General features: G+C 41.1%; 1 pseudogene; it reads left to right on the top strand.

The window, feature by feature from the left end:
• Window positions 1–8,364: 8,364 nt before the first annotated feature.
• Window positions 8,365–9,933, top strand: LOC122108428 (annotated as a pseudogene).
• Window positions 9,934–13,316: the final 3,383 nt, after the last annotated feature.

Genomic DNA, 13,316 nt, shown 5'->3' with positions numbered 1-13,316 from the left:
GGCAGGGCCGGGGCGGGGCGGGGCGGCCGGGCGGCGGGCGGAGTCCGGGGTTCGGCCTGCGAGGCTGGGCCCGAGCCCTCCCGGGGCTGCGGGGCGGCGATCGCGGGCCGCGAGGGCTGCCCCGGGACCCAGGTGAGCACAGGTGTGCCGCCGCCCTTTGACCGCAGTGCCCCGCTCCCTTCCGGTCTACTTGTGTTCGTTAACTTCGTGCTCTGAAAAACTAGGGCGAGGGAACACACAGAGGCCTGGATTTCTGGGTGTTTTCCATTGGGGGGATGGGGAAGTCACGGAGCTACCCCACCAGCTTGTTTACTGTGCCCTTAGTGGGCATAAATGTGCCCTTCGTGCCCAAAAGAAATGGAAAGAACGAGAGGGGGGGGGGAGAGAGGGAGGAGAGAGAAAGAAGAGTTTTAGCACCTGTACTGAAGGTAGATTGTCAAGACCTCATGAGTTCCTGGATTCGATGCCCAGCATCGGAAAGAAAAGGGCAGGACAGGGTAGGGCAAAGTTCAGGTGATCACTGCCAGTGTCCTGAGAACAGGTTGTAAGATGATTATATGGAAGAGAATGTAAACGCCATCCACCGTGTGGCAGCAGCCCTGGGGAGCAAGAGCACTGGATTGGGGAAGAATGCTAGACAGGCTTTTTTTGTTTTGGCAAAAAAACATGAATTTATTGGAAGGGATCTAGAGAATAACATAAAATATGAAGAAGAATTTAATTCTTTTTAAAATATATTTTATTGTAAACATACTGTAGAGGGGTTACAGTTACATGAGTAAGGTTATGGATACATTTACTATCAAGCATTGTTACCCCTCCTTTGTTTTCCCCCACCATCCCTTTCCTCCCTACCTCCCCAACTCCTCCCTCTCCACTCTCAAATTGTAAAGTTCTCTTTCAACATAATGTCTTGTACATCTCATTGTTAAAATGGGTCAACCTGTATCTTTGTTTCAGCATTTTGTTATTTCCCTTCCCCTCTCCAAATTAGAAATATGTATATACAAGATACAAGGTACCAGAATCAAATACAGTGAAAACAGGGGTTATACCATGGGGACAAACATACAAAAGAAACAAAAAAAATCACATAGTACATTGTAAGTACATTAAAAACAACAGCAACAAAGATAAAACCTTTTGTGTTCCTATCTTGGGGTTCATTTTGCTTAACATCATCTTATATGTACATATGTACATAGCTTTTGACCTATTCTGCTTGTCTGGTAAGATTGTCCTAGACATATACTAGCTATTGCAAATAAGAAAAACCATGGGACCTATGTTTATTTGGGCCTGGCTTACTTCACTTAATATAATTTTTTCCAAGTCTTTCCATTTCCTAACAAATGGGGAAGTGTCATTCTTTCTGGTGAAGGCATAGAATTCCATTGTGTGTGTGTGTGTGTGTGTACATTATATATATATATATATATATATATATTCTTGATCCATTCATCTACTGAGGGGCATCTTTGTTCCATATCTTAGCTATGGTGAATAATGCTGCAATAAACATAGTTGTGATGGTAGCTTTAGTGTGGCCTTGTTTGTGATGGTTTGGGTAAATACCCAGAAGTGGGATTACTGGGTTATAGGGGAGCTCTATGTGTAGTCTTTTGAGGAACCTCCATACTGCTTTCCATAGTGGTTGAACAAGTTTACGCTACCACCAACAATGCAGTAGGATTCCCTTTTGACCACATCTCCTTCAGCACCAGTTGTTATTAGATTTCTTGATTATAGCCATTGCTGGAGGAATATCAATACCAAATTTCAAACTCTATTTCAAATTTCAAAGCCATAGTATTCAAAACAGCTTGGTACTGGCACAAGAACTGAGGACCAATGGAATAGAACTGAAGATCCAGAACTGGAGCCCACACCTATAGCCACCTAATCTTTGATAAGGGAGCTAATAGCCATAATAGACAGCCTTAAAAGTAGTATCTGTTTTGGGGGCTGGGAATGTGGCTTAGTGGTAGAGTTCTTGCCTAGCATGCATGAAGCCCTGGGTTTGATTCCTCAGTACCACATAAACAGAAAAAGCTGGAAGTGGTGCTGTAGTTCAAGTGGTAAAGTACTAACCTTGAGCAAAAGAAGCTCGAGGACAGGGCCCAGGCCCTGAGCTCAAGCCCCAGGACTGGTAATATATGTTTTATATATATATATGTTTTGTGTGGAAACCTCAGACAGCTTTCTGCCTGCTCAACCCTTGCCCTTGAACAAGGTTTCTCAGTAATCAAGTCATCTTAAATTAGGGACATTAAGACATGAGAACATTTGCAGGGCGGGGGGGGGGGGGTTCAAAGTGAACTAAGAGCCTAGAGCTAAGAATAAGCTATCATATACCACCTCACTCCAGTTAGAATGGCTTAAATCAAGAACTCTAATAATAACAGATGCTGGAGGGGATGTGGACAGAGGGGAACCTTACTTCATTGTTGGTGGGAGTGTAAACTTGTTCAACCACTTTGGAAAGCAGTATGGAGGTTCCTCAAAAGACTCCACATAGAGCTCCCCTATGACCCAGCAATCCCACTTTTGGGCATTTACCCAAATGTTCACCAACAAGACCACACTAAAGCTACCAGCACGACTATGTTTATTGCAGCATTATTTACATAGCTAAGATATGGAACCAACCCAGATGCCCCTCAATAGATGAATGGATCAAGAAAATGTGGTATATATACACTATGGAATTCTATGCCTCTATCAGAAAGAATGACATTGCCCCATTTGTTAGGAAATGGAAAGGCTTGGAAAAAATTATATTAAGTGAAGTAAGCCAGGCCCAAAGAAACATAGGTCCCATGGTTTCCCTTATTTGCAATAACTAGTATATGTCTGAGTCAAGCAGAAAAGGTCAGATAAGTTGATGTTAGGGAAATGAACCCTAAGATATGTATTCAAATGTTTTTTTTTCTTTCATGCGGTTGTTTCTAACACATTTATAAGATTATTTCTTTGTTGCTTTGTATGTCCCTCCCCCACAGTATAACCCCTGCTTTCACTGTATTTTATGTCGGTATAATTTGTGGAGGGGAAGGGGAAAAACAAATCGTTTAAATAGGGATACAGGTGGACCCATTGCAACAATGAGATGTACAAGTCATTATGTCGAAAACGAACTTTACAACTTTGGTGCGGGTGGGGGGGGAGGGGGGGAGGTTAGGGAGGGGAGGAGGATTGGGTGGGGGGGGAGGATGGGAAGGGATGTGAAGGGTAAACAAAGGAGGAGGCTACAATGCTTGATAAGAAATGTACTCATTATCTTGCCCATGTAATTGTAACCCCTCTGTACAATATTTTCACAATAAAAAAGAATAAATAAAAAAGAAAGAAAAGAATAAGCTATCATAAACATCCTACTGCTAAATAACTTGAAATTCTCACCTCTCTTCATTATGCAAAAGCAGCTAATTATAGTTTTAACCTTACATCCACAAATCCTGAGTAAATATTTAAAGAAAAATATCCTGTATAATTCATCCTTAAACAAAAAGGAGATCTCAGTAAAGGGGAATAAAGATGAGCTTTAGTAACCTGGTGCCAACAGCTCTTGCCTGTGTAATCCCAGCTACTTGAGTGGAGATCTGAGGATTCCAGTTGGAAGACAGTCTGCAGAAAAGTTCATGAGACTCCAATTAATCACAAAAAACAGCTGGAAGTAGAGCTGTGGAAGAGCACCCGCTTTGTTCAGAAAAAGCTAAGGGACAGCACCAAGGCACTGAATTCAAGCCCCAGTATGGGTGGTGGGTGGGAAATAGGTTTTTCTGCCCTAAAGAAACATCTTCTAGCCAGGTAGGTGGCTCATACCACTAGCTACTCAGGAGACTGAGATGTGATGATTAGGGCTCAAAGTCAGCCCAGGAAGCAAAGTACATGAGACTCTTATCTCTAACCACCAAAACTCCAGTGGCTCAAGTGGTAGAGTACTAGCCTTAAGCAAAAAAAAAAAAAAAAAAAAAGCTTGGGGACAATGTTCAGGCCCTGAGTTCAAGCCACAGGACAGGCACCAAAAAGAAAAGAGAGCTGGAGGGAAAGGAGAGAAAAAGAAAAAAGAAACATCTTCTAAAAGGAAGTACTTGGCAAATTCTCAAGCATCAATTCCTTATGTCAATTGAGGAGACTTGGTATTTGGAAGCTTCAAATTAATTAGATCCAAGACCCTAGACCCAATGAGAAGAGAGTTGTCACAGCAAATGAGTAATGCCAGATGCTGAAAGGAAGGTGCATGTGATCTAACAGCTGAAAACTGACTTGAGACTTATAGTGGCATTCCACAAAGGATTGAGTACACATTACATTTCTGTATGTATGTATAATTCTAATTCTGCCTTTCTTACCAAAATAGCATCCTATTTTTTATCCTTGCTGCCATATGCTTTGCTTCCTGCTTTAATAAAACTTCCTGCTGGGTGACAGTGGCTCATGCCTGTAATCCTCCCTATGCAGGAGGCTGAGATCTGAGAATCTCCTTGGTAGAAATGTCCATGAGACTCTTATCTCCAATAAACTACTCAGAAAAAACTGTGCTCAAGTGGTAGAGCACAACAGGGCTCAGGGATAGTGCCCAGGTCCTGAGTTCAAGCTCCAGGATCAGCAAAAAATAAAAATAAAACTTCCATAAACTCCATACCTACCCACCTTCATGTTTTAATTCCTTTTTGTGATGTCACCAGTTCAGTGGGCATCAGTGTCATGAACATGCTCCTCCCCCCCCCCACTGCCACAAGCTAAGTGCCCTGAGTTGAGGTTCATGCCCTCTGGGAACCTGTCTGGGTTTGACTCTGCCCCAGTTCCAGGGGAGTGGTGGCTCCCGTAACATTTGATTGTGGCTCATATGGGAATTTGAATGATTCCAGTGACACATGGGCGATGTTGCCACTTGAGGCAGGTACTTCTTGCTTGCAGAGGCTAATCTGGCATCATGTAGCACTTAATGTATCCCTGACTCCTCTAGTAGATGGCTGAAGCAAACCAGCCTCTACCTCAGTTTTAATTTTGGAGGTAATGAGACCCTTATTCTCTACAGTCCTTTCCACCCCAATTTTATTAGCTGCAAACTTACTCTCCCTTTGCAAAAAAAAAATCCCCTTCACAAAATAATTCTTCTTTTGCAAAATTAATCAGTGTATGTACAAATTACGTGTCTGTCTGTAGGTATGTATGTATAATTCTAATTCTGCCTTTCTTACCAAAATAGAATTCTATTATTTATCCATAGTTCTACAATGTACTTTTTTCATTAATATGTTTTTGTATATCCCTCTGATTTAGTACATAGATATCTTCAGCATTCTTTTTCTTGGCTGCACAGTATTCCTTTGTGTGCCATTTAGATTGATTTCTATCTTACTTACAAATAATGCCGCCATGGATAACTCCTCAAATTGTAATGCACATTCAAATCATCCAGACATGGTGTCAATTTAGTAGCTCCTGAGGTTGAGCATTTCTAGTAAGTTTCCCTGTGCCTCATTGGGCTGGCCCATAGACCACATTATAGTAGCAAGAACTTACTGTGAATTATTTGTATTCATGAAGAAATATCAATAATCCAAGTTCCTAGGATTCTAGAAAGGGGATTGCCATGTCAAAAGAGAACTACACATATTTTTTGTTAATTGTTATCAAATTCCCCTCAGTAGAGGTTGTATTATTTTGTCCTTGACACAGGTTCAGTGCCTAGTCAAATAATCACACCTCTGAATCTTGATCCAGGCCCATTTATGCACGTACTTGGAAAATCCAGGGCTTTCTTCTTCTTATTATTATCTTTAAGTAGTTGTACAAAGGAATTTCAATTCAAAATATCAGTTTATGAGTACAATGCATCTTGATCAATGTCACCACTTCCCTCATTCTTCCCATCTTTCCCAACCACACCCGTTTCCTCAATCTTCCCAGCTCCGTTTTCATGTATATTGCAATTGCATTCTCCCCCTTCTCTCCATTCATCTGTGTGCCCTTTCAACCTCACTCTCTCCATACACACACCTTAAGTGCCAGCATTCTGATCTTCAGTATTTAGACTATAAGCTATTTGTTCAGGAGTAACACCGTTAGAATTCTCCCCTATATAAACCATATTCAGTTAATACATTTATGTACATGTGCATATAACCCTGTATATATTCACATATATATTTATAAATTAGATCTAAAACCAGAAGCCCATGGCTCATGCTTGTAATCCTAGTTAGTCAGGAGGCTGAGATCTGAGGATCGTGGTTCAAAGCCAGCCAGGGCAGTAAAAGCAGTGAGACTCTTATCTCCAATAAACCACCCAGAAAACCAGAAGTGGCACAGTGGCTCAAGTGGTAGAGTGCTGGTTTGAGCTGAAGAGCTGAGGGACAGCATTCAGGGCCAGAGTTCAAGCCCCATGACTAACAAAAAAAAATTAGATCAAACTTCTACATATGGGAGAAAATATGTATTCCTTGTCTTTCTGAGACTGACTTACAATTTTTTACAGGATCATCCATTTCTTTGTAAATGATGTAATGGATGAGTAAAATTCATCTATCTATCTATCTATCTATCTATCTATATATATATATATATATATATATACACACACAATATGATATATATGTACATAAAATGGGATGCATTTCTTGATCCATTTGTCCATTGAAGGGGATCTTGGCTCATTACTTAACTTGGCTGTGGTGACTAGTACAAAAGTGAACATGGTTGTACAAGTGGCTTTACTGTGTCCCAATAGGTTATCTTTTGGGATAATTGAAAGCTTTCATTTGTAAGAGTTGTTGTTTTGTTTTGCTTATTTGTTTTTAGACAGGGCCTCACTATGTATCCTCAGCTGCCTTTAAACTTCCAATCCTACATCTTCCACCACACCAGCGCTGGGATTACAGGCATGAACCAGCATGCTGTACTATAAAATGCAGTTTTAATAAGACTCTTGTCAGTTTAGTCAGAAATCCCCATCCTAGATACCTTATCACTCTCATTATCTGATTAAGTTCCTTATTTCCCAATATTTCCTGATGATGTTGGTCACCCTGGCTTGTCTTCAGCAATTATCCAGAAATCTAATTCTGGATTTCACAGAAAACCACTTAGCCCCAGTGTTTCATCTTTGTTATTTTCCATCCATCATCCCACACACTGCTCCTTGGCTATAAATCCCTTATTGTTCATGCTGTAATGATATCAAGTCCAATCTCTCTCCCATGCAATAGTGCCTAATACCTGTTTCAAAAATCCTTGCTAATGTTTTGTTTACTCTGCTTAAGAAATATTGAAGTGGCACTGTAGCTCAAGTGGTAGAGTGCTAGTCTTGAGCTGAAGAGCTGAGGGACAGCACCCAGGCCCAGAGTTCAAGCCCCATGACCAACCAAAAAATACATACACACACACACACAGACACACAGACACAGACACACACACACACACACACACACACACACACACACACACACACACACACACACACACGGGGCTGGGGGGAGGCAGGGGGAACGATGGGAAGGGATGGGAAGGGGAAACAAAGGAGGAGGCAACAATAAGAAATGTACTCATTATCTTGCCCATGTAATTGTAACCCCTCTGTACGGTATTTTCACAATTAAAAAAAAAAGAAATATCATTGAGGGCTAGAGGCAAGGCTTATGTGGGAGTTACTAGCCATGAGCAAGCCGGCTAAGTAAGTCCAATGGGTACTGGCAAAAGAAAGTAAGTATCATGGAATAATTTTTGTTTTTAATTTTATTTTTTATGCTGATATTGGGAATCAAACTCAGAACATCTTTCTCTTTCTTAGCATTTTTGCTCAAGGATGGCTCTCTGCCACTTAAGCCTTACCTCTACTTCTGGCTTTTTGCTGTTTGAGTCTATCAAGTTTTTCTCCCCCAGCCAACTCCTAACCAAGATCCTCAGATCTCAGCCTCCTGTGTAGCTAGGATTACAGGCTGAGCCACCAGCACCTGGCAATAAATAATTTTAGTTTTAACATCTCACCAGCCATATTCCCAGTTTTACTAATGTAGTTAATGGTAAAGTTACTGCCAAACCTTGGACTGATACCTACCTGATAGAGGAACACTATCCTCGGTGTTCTAGTTAACTAGAACATTAATGTTTCTTCTTTTTGGTATTGTTATTTCATAATAAGGTGGGTATTGTATTAGGTTTTTGTTTGTTTTTGTGTGTGTGTGTGCTGAACCCAAGTCCTCATACATACTAAGTAGACGGTGTAACATTGATATATTTTCCAATCTGATTTTTTTATTATGAGTAGTCCTAACTTTTATTTCTAAAATTTATTTTCATTGTTTTCCCAGTAGTTTTTTTTGTTTTTTTTCTTTTTTGGCAGGTGTTGAACTCAGAATGTTAAGATTGCTTGGCAATCTTGGGTGGTCTTTGTGCATTATACAAATGGTTGCCCTCCTTGAGCAAAGAGCCAGTGCCCTATCAGCTAGCTGTGCAAAAACTACAATTCTCCTGTCCTTGTGTGCTTTTCTGACCAATCCAGAGATGTGCACCCAACTCCTGAGCCCTTCTCTTCCACAGGAGCTTGGGAAGACCCCACTGAAAGAGGAAATCCTGGGTGAGCCACAGAGGGAATTCAAGTCCACGTCCTTGACATGGTAGCCAGGCTGGAGTCTGAGTGCCTGAAATGGCAGAGCCAGCATGAGCCTGGGAGCCTGTCTCAGAATAATAGCTTCTGTCAAAATGTCAACAGTGTGTTGCATGCAAATGGCACTCAGGCTGGAAAAATCACCAAGGCACCTTGGAGGTACCTGACATTCAAGTGAATCCTGTGCAGTCTTTGGATTGTGGATCCTCAAGAGCTACCCATTCTCCTATTGGACACCCAGCCTGGGATGATGCTCCTCAGGGCTGTCCCACATTGCCAGCAGGTGTGAATTTCTATCTGGACAATGCAGAATTAGAACCAGCTCAGCAAACTTCGATGAAAACCAGAAACAGGTATGATATGGAAATGACAGATGAACTTGATGGATTACCTTTTTCTTCTCATACCTGTCTCCAAGCCACTGAACTTCCCACAGATGCTGTGAGTGTATAAGTAGAGAGGAGAGAGCTTATGCCCCTTACTAGCCAAAATCCTGAGCAGAGAAGAAAAAGAAGCTTTGTGCATTAGCATCACTATGTCCAAGGTAGAGAAAGACCAGCCTACTCTTTTCAGCACCCATGAAGAGCCACCTCCAGGGATGTTGTGGGGTTGTTGCCACCTGGTCAGCACAGTTAGACTATTCATGGATAAATGAAAGCACAGCATGAAAATTCTCAGAGGCCCAGCAGCTTGAAGATGCTGTTGATGCTGCCAGGGAATCTGATCTGAAAGATGAATCAGTGAAATCCTTCAAACCAGCAGTTTCTGAGGGAGAAAATATACAATGCTTGAGGCATCGAGTCAGAAGAAGCAGATGTCTCATGACTTTCTGAAGACCAGGTTTAAAATCCAGCAGCTCCTGGAGCCTCAGCAGTACATGGCATATCTGCTAGACCACATTACAGTAAAAATATTCAAGTTACTTTCCAGCTGGCGTTTAGCAGTCCTTTAGTGTATCATTGAATACTATAACAGCAGGCCAGCCAATTACTGGGTTCAAGATCCAAGCTATAGCAAAGATTCTTGCATACAATACAAGAAAAATAGGTTAAATGGAATGTGTCTCTGTGCCAGTGGCATTCCAAACCCTATTGCCAGGCTTTGCCCTATGGTCCTGGGTAACTGGTTGTACTGCCATCTTAGAATTCTCATAGCTGCAAGATAGAGTTTCACAATAATGCCTGGGTTCCTGCCTGCCAATCTTTAATAAAGCAATCCATAAGAAAGCAAGAGGGAGTGAAACTAAAGAGGATTTCCGAAGTCTATGTGAGAGCAATGTAAAGACCAAAAAATGGCAAATGCTTAAACTGTTCAGGTGAGTGTTTCCTGTCAGTGCTCAGTTGAGGGGACTCTGTACTCCATCAGGACTGCCAAACGGTTACCAGCTGTGCAAGAAAACTGGTCTCATAGTTTTACAGTAGAGCCTCACACTTGACCCAGGATGGGATCCTACAGCTCGGCTCCCTTAGCTGTGAATAAGTTATGCCTGTTTCCCCATCAAATCCATCCCCAAAGGATGTTCTGAGGAACTCACTCCAGGCTATCTCCAAGCAGGGACTCTGGAAATGTTTTTAGCACTGGTACCTCATTTGAAGTAAGCGAAAAGGAAATTCAAGCTGTTGGATGCAAAGAAAAAAAAAAAAAAAACAGGCACCTTACCTTAGACCTTGTATGCTTGATCCTATGAGACTGATGTTTATGGTTGGAGATGGATTTCATACCCTGTAGTCTTTACAGTGTATATAATGATGGTGTTTTACTAGGATTATGAAAGTGCACCTTAAGCCTGAGCCCCTTTATCTTTAGATGAGAGCATTGGCCCTCTGTAAATAATGTGATTAAATTCTAGCTGTATCTGATAGACAAATGACAGGCATAATCATAATGCAACTATGTTAGTTGTAGGCTAGCTGTAATTACATTTTCTATTGTTTCACCTAAAAATTTGTGCATCCTGTATAAAATATAAATGTTTTCCAAATAAATGATGGATTTTCCTGCATAATAGATGAGTGTTTCTGAGAAGAAGCTCTGAGTAGTTAAGAGGTTAACCTATTCAAAAGATAATAATGGTTTAATGGAACAATCTTAAAATCAACACAGAGAACAAGCCTTTGTTATATTTTAGTGAAGGAGAGAATATTACTATTACTAGGAAAGATCAAGCAGAGGGAAGGAGAGAAAAAAGGCAGAGACAACAAACTAGAACACGTTTTAATCATTGCTGCAGAGGGACTCCATGTAACACCAAGCAAGATTGGAAAAACAAGAACGGGGGGGGGGGTGGTGGTGTTTATACATTCAAGGGTGAGATCTTCTTTGGGATTCTTTGTCCTGTCCTGTTGAGGATTTACGGTGCAAACTGTCCTGTTTAGGATTTTATGAGAGGAGTAGCCTACCTGAACTTTCAAGTAAGGCTGGTGCTGCCCTTTCAGAAAAGGTCAGGGGTGCAGTTTTCTTGAGAACCAGAAGGGGTCACTTGGGGAGAGTGGTCAGTGGGCCATGGGAGCAAAATGGAGTCATGAGAACAAAGCAGATTCCCATCAATTATACAGCCAGATTAGAACACCTTTGTCTACTTTATTCTTTCTGTCTGGTTACACAAGGGTTTGTTTTTAACTTCAATAAAAATATTCAACTTAAACTGAGGGGAAAAAAGATTGCTAGGCAAGTATCCTACTATACCCCTACTTTTTCAAGATACTAGGACTTGAATTCAGGGCTTAGTGATCACTAGGCAAACAGCCTGCCATTTGAGCTACGCCTCCAGCCTGTTTCGCTTTGGCGATTTTTGAGATAGGTTCTTACATTTTTTGCCAGGCCAGCCTGGCCTGTGATCCTTTTATGCTTTCTGCCATAGCTGGAATGGTAAGTGCGTATCACTAGTGCATATTTCTGCTATGGTAAACTTTCAGACCTGGCCTTACACCATGATTCTCTCAATCTTAGCCTCCTGAGTAGCCAGGATTACGGATGTGAGCTGCTGTACCTGTCTTACTTCCAGTCCTTTTGCTTTTAGTTTGATTTTCAGATGGGGTATCCCACTTTTTCCCTGGCTTGCCTCAGACCTCCATCCTTCTACCTCTGCTTTCCACATAGCTGGGATTACAGGTGTCCCTGCCAGTCAGCCCTTCTTTATGCTTAATATCTCTTTACAGGCAAGAATCATTCATCCTTTGTGATATAAGGCATGAATATCATCCCCTAGCTTGTTATCCATCTTCTGATGGTGCTTCTGGTAGGTTTGGAATATAATTATTTAATGTAGTCAAAGTTAGTAATTTTTCTCTTTATCATTTATCAATTTTAAACCATGGCTTAGAAAGGCTTTCTCTAGATTTTAGAGTTCACCAATGTTTTCTTCCAATATTATAATATATTGAATATTATAATATTTTGAATACTTCTTATATTCAAATCACTGGCTCATTTAGAGTTTATTCTGATGTCTGAAAACTACAGATCTGATTTGAGCTCATTTCCAAATGAGTTTCTAGTTGTTCTAGCTCTGATTATTCAAGGATCATATTTTCCCAGATGGCTGCATATTCCACCATTACTGCATACTTCAAGTATGTATTGCCAATATACCTGAGTCTGTTTCTGGGCTTTCTATCTGGTCCCATTGCTCACATTCTTCAATTATAAGTTTAAAGATATGGTTTAATATCTTGTAGGGCTAGTCTCCCACATTGCTGTTCTGTTTCAGGTTTTCCTGGCTATCCTTGTGATCCTGAAAAGTGGATCCATTTCTTCATTTCTTGGGTCCCAAAGAATGAGTCATAGGCACAGAGGAAGGGTTAAAATGGCAGTGATTTATTAAAAAGAAGGTAAGCAGAGCTCCTGCTAGACAGAATGGATTTCAAAAGAGGACACTGCGTGGGGGACATTGTGAGGGGTTAATGAAGTATCTCTAGGAGAGATATGTGACTCTAAAAATCACTGAATGGCCTGAGGGCCCTATCAGTCCCTCACTCCAATTAGAGGCTGTATGAACCCTGATCTCTATGCATCTTTAGCCCCTCTGACTGGGTGCTCATTCCAGTATACTCCTTTAGGGTCCAATTAGCTCATTGTTCACATTCAAGTCTTCCTGTGGTAATGGGCCATAATGTGATGCTCAAGGGGCAAAAGTCATAACTGCTCAAGGCATGGTGATGTGATGTCTAGAGGCCTGCAGCATATAGGATTGCTCAAGGCCATGGTGAAAGAAGCAGAACTTCTGCAGGAGGGGAGACTTTGCCTTGATTACCATCTAGTTTTTTCTATTCTCACTTGCTTTTTTCCTATACAAATTTAAAACTCAACTTAGCTCTAAAAACACAAAATGAAAAGGAATCTTTTTGGTATAGCAATTAGAATCATATTAAGACACAACAGACAGATGAGGAGACTGGGAAACTATTATTTTTAACAAATCCCAAAAAGGCTAAATCTAGGAAGCAACTTAAAAGAACAGTTAAGCTTCCCTCCCACCATAACTACTGCTGAATCGTAGATTAAATGACATAGGAGAGACTAAATCTTCCTTTTGCTTTGAAATGATAGATCTCTGGAACTCTGAATGAATAGGATAGGCAGAAAGAATAAAAAGCAGTTTTGGCAAAAGGAAGTTCTAATGAGATTACCTGGGTTTGGGGTGGGCCTCACTCATCTTGACCACTTAAAACCAGGGTTCAAGGATTAGGATTTGTAAGACTGA

The sequence above is a fragment of the Dipodomys spectabilis genome, unplaced genomic scaffold (genome assembly GCF_019054845.1).
Source record: "Dipodomys spectabilis isolate Male_0828 unplaced genomic scaffold, ASM1905484v1 ptg000059l, whole genome shotgun sequence".
Classification (NCBI taxonomy): domain Eukaryota; kingdom Metazoa; phylum Chordata; class Mammalia; order Rodentia; family Heteromyidae; genus Dipodomys; species Dipodomys spectabilis.
The sequence above is the reverse complement of the archived record's forward strand: the minus strand, read 5'-3'. Positions and strand labels throughout refer to the sequence as shown.